This window comes from Gambusia affinis, linkage group LG11, assembly GCF_019740435.1.
Source record: "Gambusia affinis linkage group LG11, SWU_Gaff_1.0, whole genome shotgun sequence".
NCBI lineage: Eukaryota > Metazoa > Chordata > Actinopteri > Cyprinodontiformes > Poeciliidae > Gambusia > Gambusia affinis.
In genome coordinates, this window is record NC_057878.1 from 13,525,277 (window position 1) to 13,539,955 (window position 14,679).

Here is a 14,679-nt window from a genome sequence, read left to right on the forward strand (position 1 = left end):
TACACAGAGATGGTATATTTTGGGCTGTATGTACAGTTATATTTAATACATTAAGATATGTGCTCCAATGAGGTTTGTTGTCTGATTGCAAGGATCTTTTTAAAATAACAATCTTTAAGCAGGAATTAAAAATAATTTTCATCCGTTGTGTTAAAAATGTTTTTTGTTTTTGTTGGTCTGGTGTTATTTCCCAATGATTATGGTGTGAAATGTGTTTCACTTAGAGAATTTAGTTAGTGAAATGCATGAACTTTTCAAAATTAAAATGTATTTAATACTATTTTCTATACTTGAGCCTGATTAAAGTATTTTCACTCTGTGGGGACAACAGAAAAGTCAAATTGAATTCAAACATCTGCACCAAAGTTTTGTTTTCATCATTGAATTATCAGATCAACCCCCCAAAAAAGAGCTGTTTAATGTGACTATGAAGAGTGCATGCAAACTTATGACCAGCACAGTTGCTATGGCTTTTTATGACTCTGCTGCATTATTAGCAAGATCTCAAAATAGACCTGCTAAAAGGAGGGTGGTTTGCAGGTAAACTGTGAAAAGCAAAATAATACTTCATTGGTGAGAGGCTGCAAAAGGAAAGATGCTGTCAGGAAAGAACAGACATAGAGAATGCAAAAGGCTGTAACTCTCAGACACAGAAAGTTCCTCTCTGTGTGATGCATAAATAAATTAACAAGCAGGCCTCTGCATGTGCCTACCAAAAGTAATTTCAGTAAACCCATCCTGTTTTCTCATTACCAGCTGGGAATTGCAAGTCCCGACCACTGCTTTAGTATGACATGGATGTTGGGGGGGTTTGGGAGACAATGAAAATGATTATTTACCCTTTGTTTTGCTCATAGATTTTTGAGCTCAACTAAAACGTAAAAAATAAAAAAATACATACAGACAAATTCAAGCCCAGAAGCACAGAGTGTCTTGTAAAACTATTCTCTGCTCGGCTCATTGAGTTTTCAGGGGTATTTTGTTATTGATCAGCACACAATATTCCAAATAAAATTCTGAAAAGTCTGAATTAATCAGTTTTCTTCCACTTCAAAATTATGCACTACTTTGTTTGTAAATCTCAATAAGATAATTAGAAATTTGTAACATGGCAAAATATGTAAATGTTTTACTAACTATGAACAGCTTAGTAAAAATCTATATTTAATCTGCCAATTATCCATACAAATTTAACTTAATAAACTGATGGGCTCAAAGAAAAATAAACTGTGTGCCTCCCTGTGCCCAGACATGTGTCATACAATTGACATGAAGGGGAAACTTATAGCATGTTTATATAAAGAAAACAAAGACTTTAACAAGGAACAAAATGTAAATCAGAAAAGGATTTGATCTTGCAGAGAAGAATTGTGGGTTCAGGCTCTTTTTAGTGTATTCAAGTCCAGTCTTGCTAGAATAAAACCAGGCAAACAAAGCTGCTAGGTAGGCCATGCTTGTCCACCTGGTCTACATATTGCTGCACCTAAAATTAGCTCAGTTCTCCACAGACCTCATATTGCAACTTGGCCTATTAGTGGCACAGTTTTCACATGTAGGCAGCTTAAAGGGCAATACAATTTTCTTTTTTTTTTGTTTTCTTTTTTGTTGCTATTTGATATTAGCAGATAATATAAACTCTAGTTTAATCCTGTGATATTTGTAACAATATAAATATACTCAATACATTTGCTTAAAACAAAACGTATAGGTGGTCTTCAGAGAAACATATGGTGTGATATGTGCAACGGACCAAACAGGTTTCCATGGAAACAGAGTATTGTGTTAAACATTTCATAATGGGATGCATCCTCAAGATAAAACATTTGTGTGATATCACACAGTTACTTGAGATAAATTTACACTTTGACAAGTTTAAAGCCATGCCTGAATGTATTTTGCAGTGACGTTGATCCTGCAGTGTATCTTCACACGAAAGAGAAAGTACCGTAGTTGTAGCCATACACACAGCTCAAAATCAAAACTTTCCCACACAGATGCAAGCAAATACTATTTTAGCTGCAGTGTTAGTTTTGCAATTTAACACATTTGCCTTAGAATGATGTTAATTTTGTTGTCTTGACCTCACAATGTCTGTGTTACATACAGTGCACAACTGTGTATGCTGAGACTTTTCATCCTGCCCAAAGACTTACCCAACACAAAGAATCACAACAATAAAACAATTTAACTTTTTTTTTTAGGAACACATAGTACAGTACAAAAAAGTATTTTTCGTTTTGTCACATTTAAATGTTTCAGATACATTTTAATTAATACATCTTAACGTCAGACTCCTGGAGAAAGCATAATTTATGGTTCCCCAGTTATAAAAAGTCACAATATACTACCTGACGAGGCAAAGCCACATTATGGCCATCATCATCTTTGTCAGTATGATGTTCTTTTTCTAAAATGTGATGTTTTGGAAAAGTTCGCCCCTGTCAAATATTCTCCACATATATGGTTATTGGCTCTCACTTTGGTTTGCTGGGGGCCTAAAGCCTTAGAAATTATTTGGTAATCAGACTGATAGATGTATGTTACTTTGTTTTTCACCTTGTTTGAGTAATATAATTGTACATGTCAGTCAGTATTCATGCCACGAACCTAAAATGGGATTCATTACAGCTATTTCATAAATATAACAAATGATGGCAATTATTTTTGCTTCTATTACTAAAAACCCAATTGGGAAACAGCTTCTTGTAGTTACTCAGGACTTTTTTTGGTACCAAGGATTTTGCTGATGGTCTGAAACATTTAAATGTGACAAAAACAAATTACAGATGGAATCTATAATGAGGCTATTACGTTACAGCAAAAGATGGTCTCTGTATTAGCCAGAATATGCAGAAGATGCTTTTTGGCTTAAAAGATGAGAGGCAGGGAAGTGAGAAAATGGGGCAATATTTTAGATAAAACTCCAGAGAGAAAACAACTCTACCTCGTAGTACAGATACTTTAGCTGTATTCCGTTGCTACTAAATCTAAATTGTTATTGCTGCATTGTGAGGAAAACTGTAAGAACATAACTTTAAGATTATCCAGCAATAAGTGTGTTACAGTTAGTCAGTATCGCTTCACATGCAATATTCCCTTCAGTCTTAAATTCTACTTTTAAGGGTGGTTTCTTTTGTTTGTCAGAATAAAATATCCAAAAAGGGCTCTTGAAGATTGCATCTAATGATTTACAATCTCTTGTGGCAAGCAAGAGAAAAACGTCAGGAGCAGCATATTATAGGTTAATGCTGCACCCATTGACTTGGACTTTATGATACTGATAAAACACATTATTGTGATATTAAAGTTGCCCCTTTACATATGTCTAGTACTTTTAGTTTTAGCTTACAAAATTTAAAAAAGTAGAAAGTATGAAAGGACAAATAGGAGCTACATTAACCCTTGTGTTTTTTGTTTTTTTTTTCCCACCAGGGGGTCCTTTTTGTGGGCTCTAGTGTCCCTTTTTTCACAGTAGGCTGACAGGAAAGGGGGAAGACATGCGGCAAATGTCGTCGGGTCTGGGAATCGAACCCGCGACGGCTGTGTCGAGGACTGGGGGCCTCCAGGCGTGGGGCACGCTAACCTCTACGCCACCGGAGCACGCCCCAACCCTTGTGTTTTATGATTTCAGAAACCAGTTTGAGAGACACTGTGGTTGTGAAGGTACAACAGTGTCCTGATCATGATGGACATGGTCAGTCATAATATCCAGGTAGGTCCCAGTAGGATAGGATTGGGATGCAGATATGAAACTTTGGGCCAGTATTGAGGTTTGATAAGATTGCTGTTCTGGCCAATAACTGATATTGATCGACGATAAATTGCATACATGTCCGGACCACCTCAACACAGTGAAATATTTGCCGCATCACTGGCATTGATTTATTGCTTTAAATAAAATCCTGTGTTACATCACTATCATACAACACAGCTAAACTAATACATCCTGATCCTGAAACACATACACACACACGCGCACACCCACACACACCCACGCATACACACAAAAGATAACAAGACTGAAATAAAAAAGTGTGCTATAAAATATCTCCCTCACCATTACACCACCACCAGCCTCTTGTTCTTGTTCGTAGCTGACAGGAGTAGCACCAGATGTGGTCCTCTACCACTTCACCCAATCTGAATCTGTCAACATACATGTGTTGACAGATGTGAATCTGAATATCTTGGTTGTGACAAACCAGCTCGTCCATCCTCTTCAGACATCAACAAAGCATTTTCATCCACACAACTGATGCTCATTAGATATATATATATATATATATATATATATATATATATATATATATATATATATATATATATATATATTCTTTTTCAGGGCTTTCTTCATAAATCTGAGAAGTATTGTGTTAAAATCCAATTAGATGAAAAGTTTCTGAAATACCCAGACCAGTCCACCTGTTATTGATAACCCTGCCATGTTCAAAATCACTTAAATTCTCTCTCTTCAGACGCAGCAAGCAACCACAGTTTAACCTTATGAATGTTATTTTTAGGTGTTTTTTAATGTTTATATGACATTCTGGTTTAGATATTCCACGTGGGATTATATTTTACATGCATACATGTTGGTGTGAACATGCTCTCTAAACCTACCCTCCTGCTATGTGAGCGCCACTCACTCACCAAAACAATAGAACAGATCCCTTCTCAACAGGACCTGAGTTGTCCTTCCTGACGCCAGATGTTATTCACAAGGACAGAACGGCAGGCATAAATAATGCTTTTTCAGTTGCTGATGATTCGTGTAAGGTAAGAAAACAACTTTTGATAATAAAAAAAAATGCACAGAACCCTTCTAAAAGTCTAGGCTAAAATATTTAATATAAATAAGACTGCAAATCTAATAATTTAATGTCCTATAGCACTCTCTGTTGAGCTACCAACATTTAATGGATAAGAAGAAGAAAAAAATATGTGTGCATTTATTTCATCATCCAAACATCCCAAAAGTACTTGAATGATTTATGGGATTCTTTTCCTCATCTTCACACGACTGTTACATTAATATGCGGGGGATACAACAGAGACAAATCCCAAAGAAATAACTCTGCTTCCAGCATTAAATGTTAAGTCTAAATAACAGAATCCCCCACCAATTATCACCTCTGGTTCCCCATTCACACATCTTACACTTTACACTCACATGTACAAAGACCTAATGGACAAATATCAACTTATCCTGTAATGGCACTCTTCTACCGGATCTACTCAGTATATTCCCAAACTCATCCACACAGCATGACGCATTACATACTTGTTTTACTAAAAGATGCTCAATTCCAGGACACAGACCCATCTCCTTCCTGAGCAATGTGAATGCTGCAAAGTCATTTGTTTGAAAATTGTACCGAAGGCTTAATCATACATGCAGAAGTCCACGATTTCTCCATTCCCCACAATGTCACACAAGGAAGCAGTTTGTTCGACATGTTGCATTAAAAATCGCAGGTTTGCTTATAAAGCCATGACAGCACCATCTGGGGTTTTCCAAATCGTTTGAAAGCCTGATAACACTGTACTTACGTTTTTGAAATTGAAGAAAGTAATATAAAAAGTCCTGAAATAATTCCATCATAATTCTGGCAGTTAGCAGAGAATACATTTTGGAAACTGACATGACAACAAACATTTATTCTGATCCTGTATCAGGCATTGAAAAAAACATGTTTTAAGCATAAGCAATATTCTTTTACAATATCAGTCTTCATTGACTTATGCAAAACTACCAATTTAGAAGATTTTGCAGGTTTGGTGACAGATCTACATCGTTCAGTCACTTAGATGTGCCTAGCTCTCTTTTGTTAGGGATCTAATGTGAGCTGAGTCACACAGCAAAAGACTTGCTATTTAACTTCTAACACCTCCTCTCATAGCCGCTTCAAAGATTAAGCAGTGCTTTGTCAGATATGATGCCATCATAAACAAAGCATACTCCTTCTCAGCTAAAGATGGTAATTTATGTCAAGCACAAAAAAGAAATTTTAACAGATGAAAGTCAAACTCAGTTTCATAAGCTTAAAAACACACTTCAAAGTTTGTCTGTAAACGTTCATGATCAGATTCCCACGTGTCTCATAGCCTAGCTGGAGCACACAGATCACCACATTTTGCCAGTAGATTAATTATTCATCATAAGCACTCCTGATGTGGAATATTAATATGAAACGAGTGTCAAGCTGATCATTTTTGGGGTCCTTTTTTTTTTTGTCTGTATCACCCTCTGCTTTCTGATTGGCCATGTCGCTCCTTTTCTTTCTTCTGTGCAGAAAGCTGATTGTGCCACTTTATGTTGTTGTGCTTCTTTACACCTGAGAGCTCTGATTAGAATGATTGCTTAATAATTATGTGCACTGAAATATGTGGGTATGTGTTTGAGGCTTACAGGGACACTTTTTAGCTTTGAAGGTGGTTAAAATACCACATAATTTAAATAGTATGTGGTTATTTAAACTTCTCTTTTGTTGTCAAATTATAGCCAAGCTGCCACAGAATCAAGTACCAAACATTGATGTTTAATTTTTTTACAATGGTTAACAGACAGGTGTTCATGAAAAATAAGCAATAGTATGCTGTAAAAAGCAAGGCTAACTCAATGTGGTAATTAAACTCAATGTGGTAATTAAGGGTTTTAGAATGAAATAGAAGAATGCTTGAGCTGTAAAGTAACAATAGGCTCTTTCACCCCACCTGTCCCTGCTTACGTCACCCTATTTTCTTCTGCAACTGTCTATGTATTCTTTATTTTGCAGTTATATGGTCCCACTCTTTGTGTCCTTTTCACAAAAGTACACCTGGTTCTATGCTTTTCTGCTTAGTTGCATGTCTTTCCTTTACAGTCACTGACAGCTGTGGCTGCTATCAACTATGTGTACTTGCTTTGTTTTTTGTTTTCTAGAGGCTGCTCTCGGCTCTCGGCTCGGTTCATTTATGTTGTGTGTCTGTATTTTTTCTGGACAAAATGACCAACAGAGCCTTTTGCTGTCATTACTTTTGTTTTCTTCTTATTCTTTACCATGGTAAGTACACCTAGCCTAGTGCTACTATTTGTTTTGTTGTTTTTTTTTTCCTTGGGAAGAGTCAGTGATGAAACTTTCACTGCCATGAACTGTACTCTCTTTGTTTTTCTCTTTATCGGAAGTATGACTTGCTTACTGCTTCTATGTTCAGCATTATCTTTGATGATTTTGATTGATTTTTCATGTTATTTCTTTGTTTCTTTTCATATAGAGAGCCATCCTTGCTCAGTGCTTTTATGTTTTGCCATGACATTTTGCTGGTTAGAACTATTAATGGACCTTTTTTATCAGTAATTCTGAGTACTTTTCTTTTCTATAGCAAGTACACCTGGTCTTCTGTCTTTTTGCTTAGCTCTATAGCTTTCCTAGAAAGATTCTCTTAAAGTTTCTGCTAACATTTGCTATTTGTACTTTCAGTTTTGCTTTCCATTAGAACGTTCTCCGGGCTTAGTCTTTCTGTGTTCAGCTCCATCTTATTCCTATATCGAGCCATCAAAGGAGCCATTGATCTTTTTGTATCTAGTTTTTTACCAAATAGAAAGTACTCTTGGCTCACTGGCTTTGTTGCTTTTTTTTCCTGTTAATCCTTCATGTCATCTAAGACCCCAGCATCAGTGGTAGATGGTCATTCATGCTAATCCTGCTTGTGGAAGTGATTTAATCTGGTTTGAAGTTAATTGTTATTCCTCCACTGTTCCCACGTATTACTTTTAGGATAAGAAATTGCTGCAAAGGTAACAACTTAAAGCAATCAACTGAGCTTCCTTAGAAGATATTTTGTCTACATGCTAAACACGTTCTGAGTCAGATGAAACTAAAATCAAATGTTAAAATTAAATCTTGTGAGGAAAGTTTTTTTTTCCATTTTATTTCTTAAAATCTAAATCAAAACTTTTAAATCACAAAAACGATGTATTTTTCTTTTTTTTTATCAGATTCAAAATCAGTGTTTTGATCTTGTTTGTTTTGGATTGTCAATTAAACATGGAAAGATTGAGCACATCACTGATGATTACAGTATAAGTGCCCATATTGACTTCTTGACAGTCCATAAAACAATTAGTTTATGCAGTCCGTTACAGAGATAAAACTCGTTCCTTTTTACAAATGACTGCTACATATCTCTCAGAGCAGGAGACTAGTATTTTTTGGTTTAGTCATGTCTTAATTTTAGTAAGTGTCATGCATTGAACTGCAATCATCTCTCCACTTCTAGCTGTCTCTGTCTTTGTCAGTCTTTCTTGTCTTGATTAAGTGGGTGTTGCCCAACATGCAAACACAGATGAGCATCATGCATTATTCATTCACAGCACTCTCTCTCTCTCTTTCTATCTCTCTAACACACACACACACACGCACACACACACAGGCACAATATTCTCAGGGAGTTTTTCATGACTTGTTACTTGGATCGTTCATCTTTGTGTCCCAAAACAACAACGTTACACAACACGTGTCATCATCATCCCTCACAGGTAGAGGGCTCGTCCTTTCTGCTGTTACCCAACAGCAGAAAAGCAGATGCTATCTATCAACTGGAGGCTTAAATACATTAATTTTACACTATGGTCATGCTTTCTAAAGCTTTCGGCTTTCAGGAGATAGTAACTCACTCACTCTGCCTCCACATGATAAACTGACATATTTTATAAATAGAAGAGAATATAAGTGGCTAAAATACAGGTTTTAGAGGTCTTTTTAATTAAGTAGCAGATTATTGCATGCATTGTCTTTGCTCTAATTTTATCATAAACATAGTTAAATTCAATATATGACTTGTAGAGTTCTGTGATAGACTAAAGGCCTGTTGAGGATGTGTCCCGCCTCTCATCCATGACCATAAGATATTCACACCAGCTGTGAATATCTCACAACTGTGAACCTACCAAGACATGCCTGTCCACCTAAAATGACACAGCAGGCAGGAAGATGAACCAGAGACACAGACAAAATCATGCATAACATTGATGCAATTAGGCAGAAAGCAGAGAAAAAAACTGCTTTAATTTAATTGATAAACTAATATTTCAGCAGACAACTGTTAACTTAAAGGTGCTATTTATGTGGCTACATAGAAAACTTATGCCGGGCCGGATTTGGTCCGGCATAAGTATGTAGAACATTCTTGGCTATATGCAAACAAGTTTTCTCCAGCTTTGTGGCTGAGTTTCTTCAGCAGCAATAGCAGAGCTGGCCAGTGGTAGATAGAAAAATTGATACAGATAAATACAGAAAAATCTTTATAGAAATCTTGTTGGAGGCTGCACACAAGTTGAAACTTGTGACAACAGTCCTAAACATACAGCCAGAGCTACATAAATAAAGCATATTATTAGGATTTCTCTCTGAAAGCCTAGACCTGAATCCATTGAAGAAATCTGTCAACAATTGAAATGTTCAGAGATTAGGAAACCTAGCAGAAACACACCTCCAAAGACTTTCAGCCGTAATCGCATGGCGATTTCAAAACGTTGACTCTCTTTTCTTTTTCTTTTCAATTGGCATGAATCCAGAAAATGAAGAAAAAATATTAATATAGGATTTTCTGTTTTGTTTTAATAATCAGTTATAAAAACTAGAAAACCAACCATTCATTAACTTATAGTAAGTCTCAAAATATGTTTTGCAAAAGCCAAGGTCTAGAATAACTGTGCTATTTAACAGTTATCTATAGGGAACAATCGTGGGCATGAAAGTAATGCTGTTAACCACTGACTGGATCCTAATTGGTAAATGGGTCAAACTTGTTTCATAATATGCTATTAAATAAGGAGTCTGAATATGAAAGTTGTTTACAGGCTGAAAATATAGCTTTAATTTGATAGCGGGGACATTAAGTAGTAATTATTTCAAACCAAATTGGGTTATAACTGGTGACTGTGAAGTGGAGATTGGGTTTTTATAATTGTAGACTAGTTATGTTTGTGTCTTTCTGCGTTGGGTTTGGATGTTTTCCCTGTGCCGCCTGCGTAGGTTTTCTCTGGGTGCTCTGGATTCCTCCCACAGCCCAAAAACATGCATGCTATGTCAGGATGTGTTGAAGTTGCCCAGAGGTGCAAGAAGAAACATACAATTTGACCTAGAAACTCGCTTAATACTTGGCAATACCACAAGACAGATATTTATCAAAACATTTCCATGTACATAGTTATATACCAGGGAGATCCAAGGAGCACCCTGGACCTCGGTGAAATTTGTTTCCAGTATCGTACACACTGGGTTGTTTTGTCTGCATGGTGTATCATAAGGTTAAAGAAAACTTAGGAAGACTTAGGAAAAGCAAGCTAAACTGTTAAAAAATTTGCATACCATCTTTGAAGCATAAAGCGGGATGTGTCATGGTTTGAGAATAATTCACTGCCGGAGGATCTGGGAGTTTACGGTCACAGAATCCACTCTGAAGTCCAAGATGCATGTACAAGGAAGATGTGAGACCATCTGTAAAACAACTGACAGAAGTCTTAGTTAGATCTTGGACCTGCAACATCTAAGTGTTGTCTTTCTTATACTTTATTGCTTAACACCTTGCAGCTACTACAAATAACATAATTTATTAATATTGTTAGAGTTTCTGTTAGTGCTCCTCTGTAAATGTAATAACTTGTTGGAATCTTGTACAAAAGTCTGGTTTCATCTTGGCCTGGTCATCCTCGTAAAGAAGGATCAATGGATTTATTTCCTGGAAAATAAAGGTAAACAAAGACTAAAATCGTATGAGGGCTAGATGTTGCAATATGATAATGACCCAGATATAAACTAAGATATCAAATGCACTGGCTGTCAAAACCAGCCAGGCTGATTCTCGCATGACTTGAAATATTCTGGTCGTGCAAGAAACCCCTCAGACATCTCACAGATGAAAGCAAGGGTTGGAGAAAACTTTTCTCAGACACATGTCAGAGGCTGCTGGAAGGATACAAAAAGCATCATACTGAAGATTTTCAGCTAAAGGAGTAAGACTAGATCTTAGGGAGCAGGTTGTCCGATTGTGTTTTTCTGATAAAATCTTTTCTTTTTTTTTATTGTTTAACTGAATTTAAATTGCTCACTTTTCCATAGATAAAACATCAGCGTAGTCACTGACATGTGAACATTTCTTGATAAAGAACTGGTTAGTGGGGTGCCCTAATGTTTTCACACAACAGGAACAGCCAATAGCTGAGGAGACATGTTTTAAAGCAAGCAAGTAGTTCCTTAAATATGACTGCTGTGGTTAAAAAGAAAAGGTCTGGAAATGTCTGAAAACCAATAATCAGCAACTCTACAGCAGAAAAAAAAATCAGTAGATTCAATCCTCTAAAACAAACAGGAGAAAATAGTAGAGTTACTCTTATTTCACACTTCTGTATTGAGTAGTAAGCTAAGCAAATTGCCTTCAAGTTCTCTGTTTTGTATGTCAACAAAACCAGTATCTATTTTCCAATCTTCCCATCACAGCAAAAAGGGATACTCCTCAAAGTTGTCAATCTGTTGTCACCTTAAAGGTAGTGCTGCTTGTCGCCGATATTCTTGTCGTTTCATCCAATCATCCACCCATCAAGCTGATCCCAGATGACATAGGGCGAGAGCCAGGGTGCACTCCAGACAGACAACACATTAATCAAAGTGCTGACACATAAACACAGGCAACCACTCAAACCAGGGGCAATTTTGACTCACTAATCTACTTATTCACTGAGCAAGAAGATTTTAGCCCTGAAGAAGTTGAATCAACCCCATTTTGACCTGCTCTCTCACCCTTACTTTATTTAGTTGGGACAAATGACAAGCCATCCTACTGTATATAAAGCACTAGTCATAATCAGAATCCAGTCATAAAAGAAAGCACATTCCACCTGGATGTCGACCTGTGACCCAGTTAGAAGAGAAATGGATTTCCTAATCTGCTATGTGTGTCCTTCCTCCAGAGGAACTAATTGGTTGGAGATGAATTCTTTTGGCTGTGTGTCTGCATCAGCACAGAAAAAAATTAGAAGATTAATCAACCTACATTGTCTTGAAGTATTTCTACTCATTGACTTTTTCCACATTCTTTTGAATTACATCAACAAACTTCAATCTATTTCATGTAGAGCATAATTGTACATTTACCCACCTTTACTTTGATGAATAAAATATCAGGTCTATATATCTATCTATGTAGCTGAAATGAGTCATATGTGTACAGTGAGACTTAAGTTCTGAGTTGGTTGCCTGTTTGTTGGCAGAGGCAGAGTCCGAGGCTCCCTAAATGCTCTGGTCAGTTCGATCTTTTCTCCGCTTCCTGCCAGAAGAAACGTGAGCTGCCTGCCTACTTCTAGCTGAGTCATGTACTCCACTCTCTTACACAAACACACTTACATATTCATCAGTGTGGAGACACAAAGAGAGACATATGCACACACATGTTTGGATGCACATAATGTGTATCTGCAATGAGCAACAGAAGCCTGTGATGCAAACTCTGTCTCATGGTATCACACCCAGGCAAAACACTTTCCCTGTCATACCTTTCAGCCTCCTCTGCTTTTTGTGTCCCTCTGGGACTAGAAACAGGTACGTGGGGTTATAGCTTTGTTCCTAGAGGCTGTCAGACCTTTGTTGCGTATCCATAGGTTGTAGAGGGAGATGTAACAAACACCCCGCAGACATACAGACAGCATCGCATGAAGGCATGTACATGTGTTGACTGTGCTGTAAATTTCAGCTTGCCTGAGGAAACACAGCTCAATTTTCAATGTCTCTGTAAGCTCATGTGAAACAGGGAACCTTCATTCAGTGGATTATGACATACAATACTTCACAAGTCTTGACTTTCTCCCCTGGTTGCATAAAGCCACTAATAATTCTTGTGGCGCTTAACTAAAATACCAGCTTAATCTTGTGTAAACAGTTACTTTGTTATTGCAACATTTTTGTTTTGACTGTTAACTGTTGCTAATATTAACAACTTACATCAGACTTGTCTGAAAATTAAAACAGCTGCAATTACAAGTGAAAGTCTTTCCGCTGGTTACTTTTAGAGTAACCAGCTCTGTAGACTGATTTATTTTCCTCCTTACTCTAAAAATAGCTTAAGCTGGGTGTGACTGGCTGATCAGTGTCTGCAAACACTACACTTCAAGACATCCCATTAACTCTGAGTTTCTTTATTTTTTGGGGGTATGGGCATTGAGTGTGTCATTCTAACACAAGGATATGATTTGACCTCTGATTGTATGTTTAGGGCTGTTTTTCTAAGGAAAGTTGAACCTCCAAGCTAGTCTCTATTTTACAACCTCAATCTGGTTTTATTCCAGGAAAGGCTTCTTTCAATGGCAGTGCGGCTGTGGACGGTATGTGAAAGAAGTTTTTATACACTTCCCGGAAGCAAACTACAACATACAAGGGGCCTAGACCATCTGTTATGGATTAGTAGACAATTGTCTGCTGAAAAGGATGAAATGCTGACCTCACCACGCGTGGAGCTGAAGGAAGAAGAACCCCGTGAATCTGCCTCTGAAGATGTTGAACTGATATGGTGGCATCTCTATGGATTCTGTGTCACCGTTTCAAGAAAGGCATAAGGTTAGTCGGGCCTTCGGTGTATTTGACAGCAGCATGGCACATTTTGCAAATCGCATTTGCTTTATCAAGCTTGTCCATTTCTCTTGTAAAATTCACATTGCTGCAAATCCTTAGATTTACAGTGTGGTGGTGAATGTATCAGTTCTGCTTGCTCTGCCATCTTCGACAGGTGTATGCCTACCCTACCACACAGCTTTTTCTTCTTGTAGCTGAATGAATACATTTGGAGAGCATTGAGCAACAGTATCAAGTCAGTAATAAGCTAAGGCTGGAATGTTTTTTTTTTACTTACAGGCATTTTATGTGCCATCTACAAATCCAGTCTTTAAAATTAACAAACAGATAACTGACTTCAGACAATTATTTAATAAAAAACATTGTTTAACTGTGGACTTCCTACAAGATTTGTCTTCTCTTAAAATAGGACTTATCAGCAGATGTTCAAATTCACAATTTATAATTTTGTCAATGCCAGTGAGATTCCCTGATCCAGAATCATAAACTATGATGCAAATATATCCAGAAATTGAGTTAGTTTTGTGGTTTTGGGTCCCATCTGTCCAGAAACAACCTTTTTCTGACTCTTTTTTTTACACTTGTAGAAATGTGCTCTGCATTAAGTTTTAAAAGTAACACTTGCTCTTATAATCTACATACTTTTGTTCTCCAAAAATCTATCATATGGCATTTTTGTCAATCAAAAATTAATAGCAAACTATATTTTTCTCTGCTTTTTGAGATGGTAAGTCTGGAGTAATTAGGAAGATGTCCAAGAGTCCACAAGCTCGTAATTGTCACTGAAATTGTGCTACAAAAAATACAACAAATTTCAAAAGCTTTCACATTGATCCAGCTGGACTATATTTCACATAGGCACATGCTGTTACTACAGTGAATGTGGCACACATGAAGTGAAGCTTGTTTTGCAGCAAAAGTTTCTGAATTCAGGACTTTTCTCTCACTCCCTCAGGACTTCATATCTCCTCTCCTCCCAGTCCATATTCTTCAGATGATTTGAGCGTAGGTCTCGGGGAGAGAGAATTACTTTGGCTCCTTTCAAACCAGGCAGTGGCTGTTTGCAAAAGGGTTT

General features: G+C 37.0%; 1 protein-coding gene across 1 annotated transcript in view; it reads left to right on the forward strand.

Moving 5' to 3' along the window:
* Window positions 1-13,196: 13,196 nt before the first annotated feature.
* The window catches only part of klhl6 (kelch-like family member 6), a 39,064-nt gene continuing 37,581 nt past the window's right edge, over window positions 13,197-14,679 (forward strand). The window contains exon 1 of the mRNA XM_044131300.1: window positions 13,197-13,589. The gene's annotated coding sequence lies outside the window, so the exon portion shown is untranslated. The remainder of the gene's footprint in view (window positions 13,590-14,679) is intronic.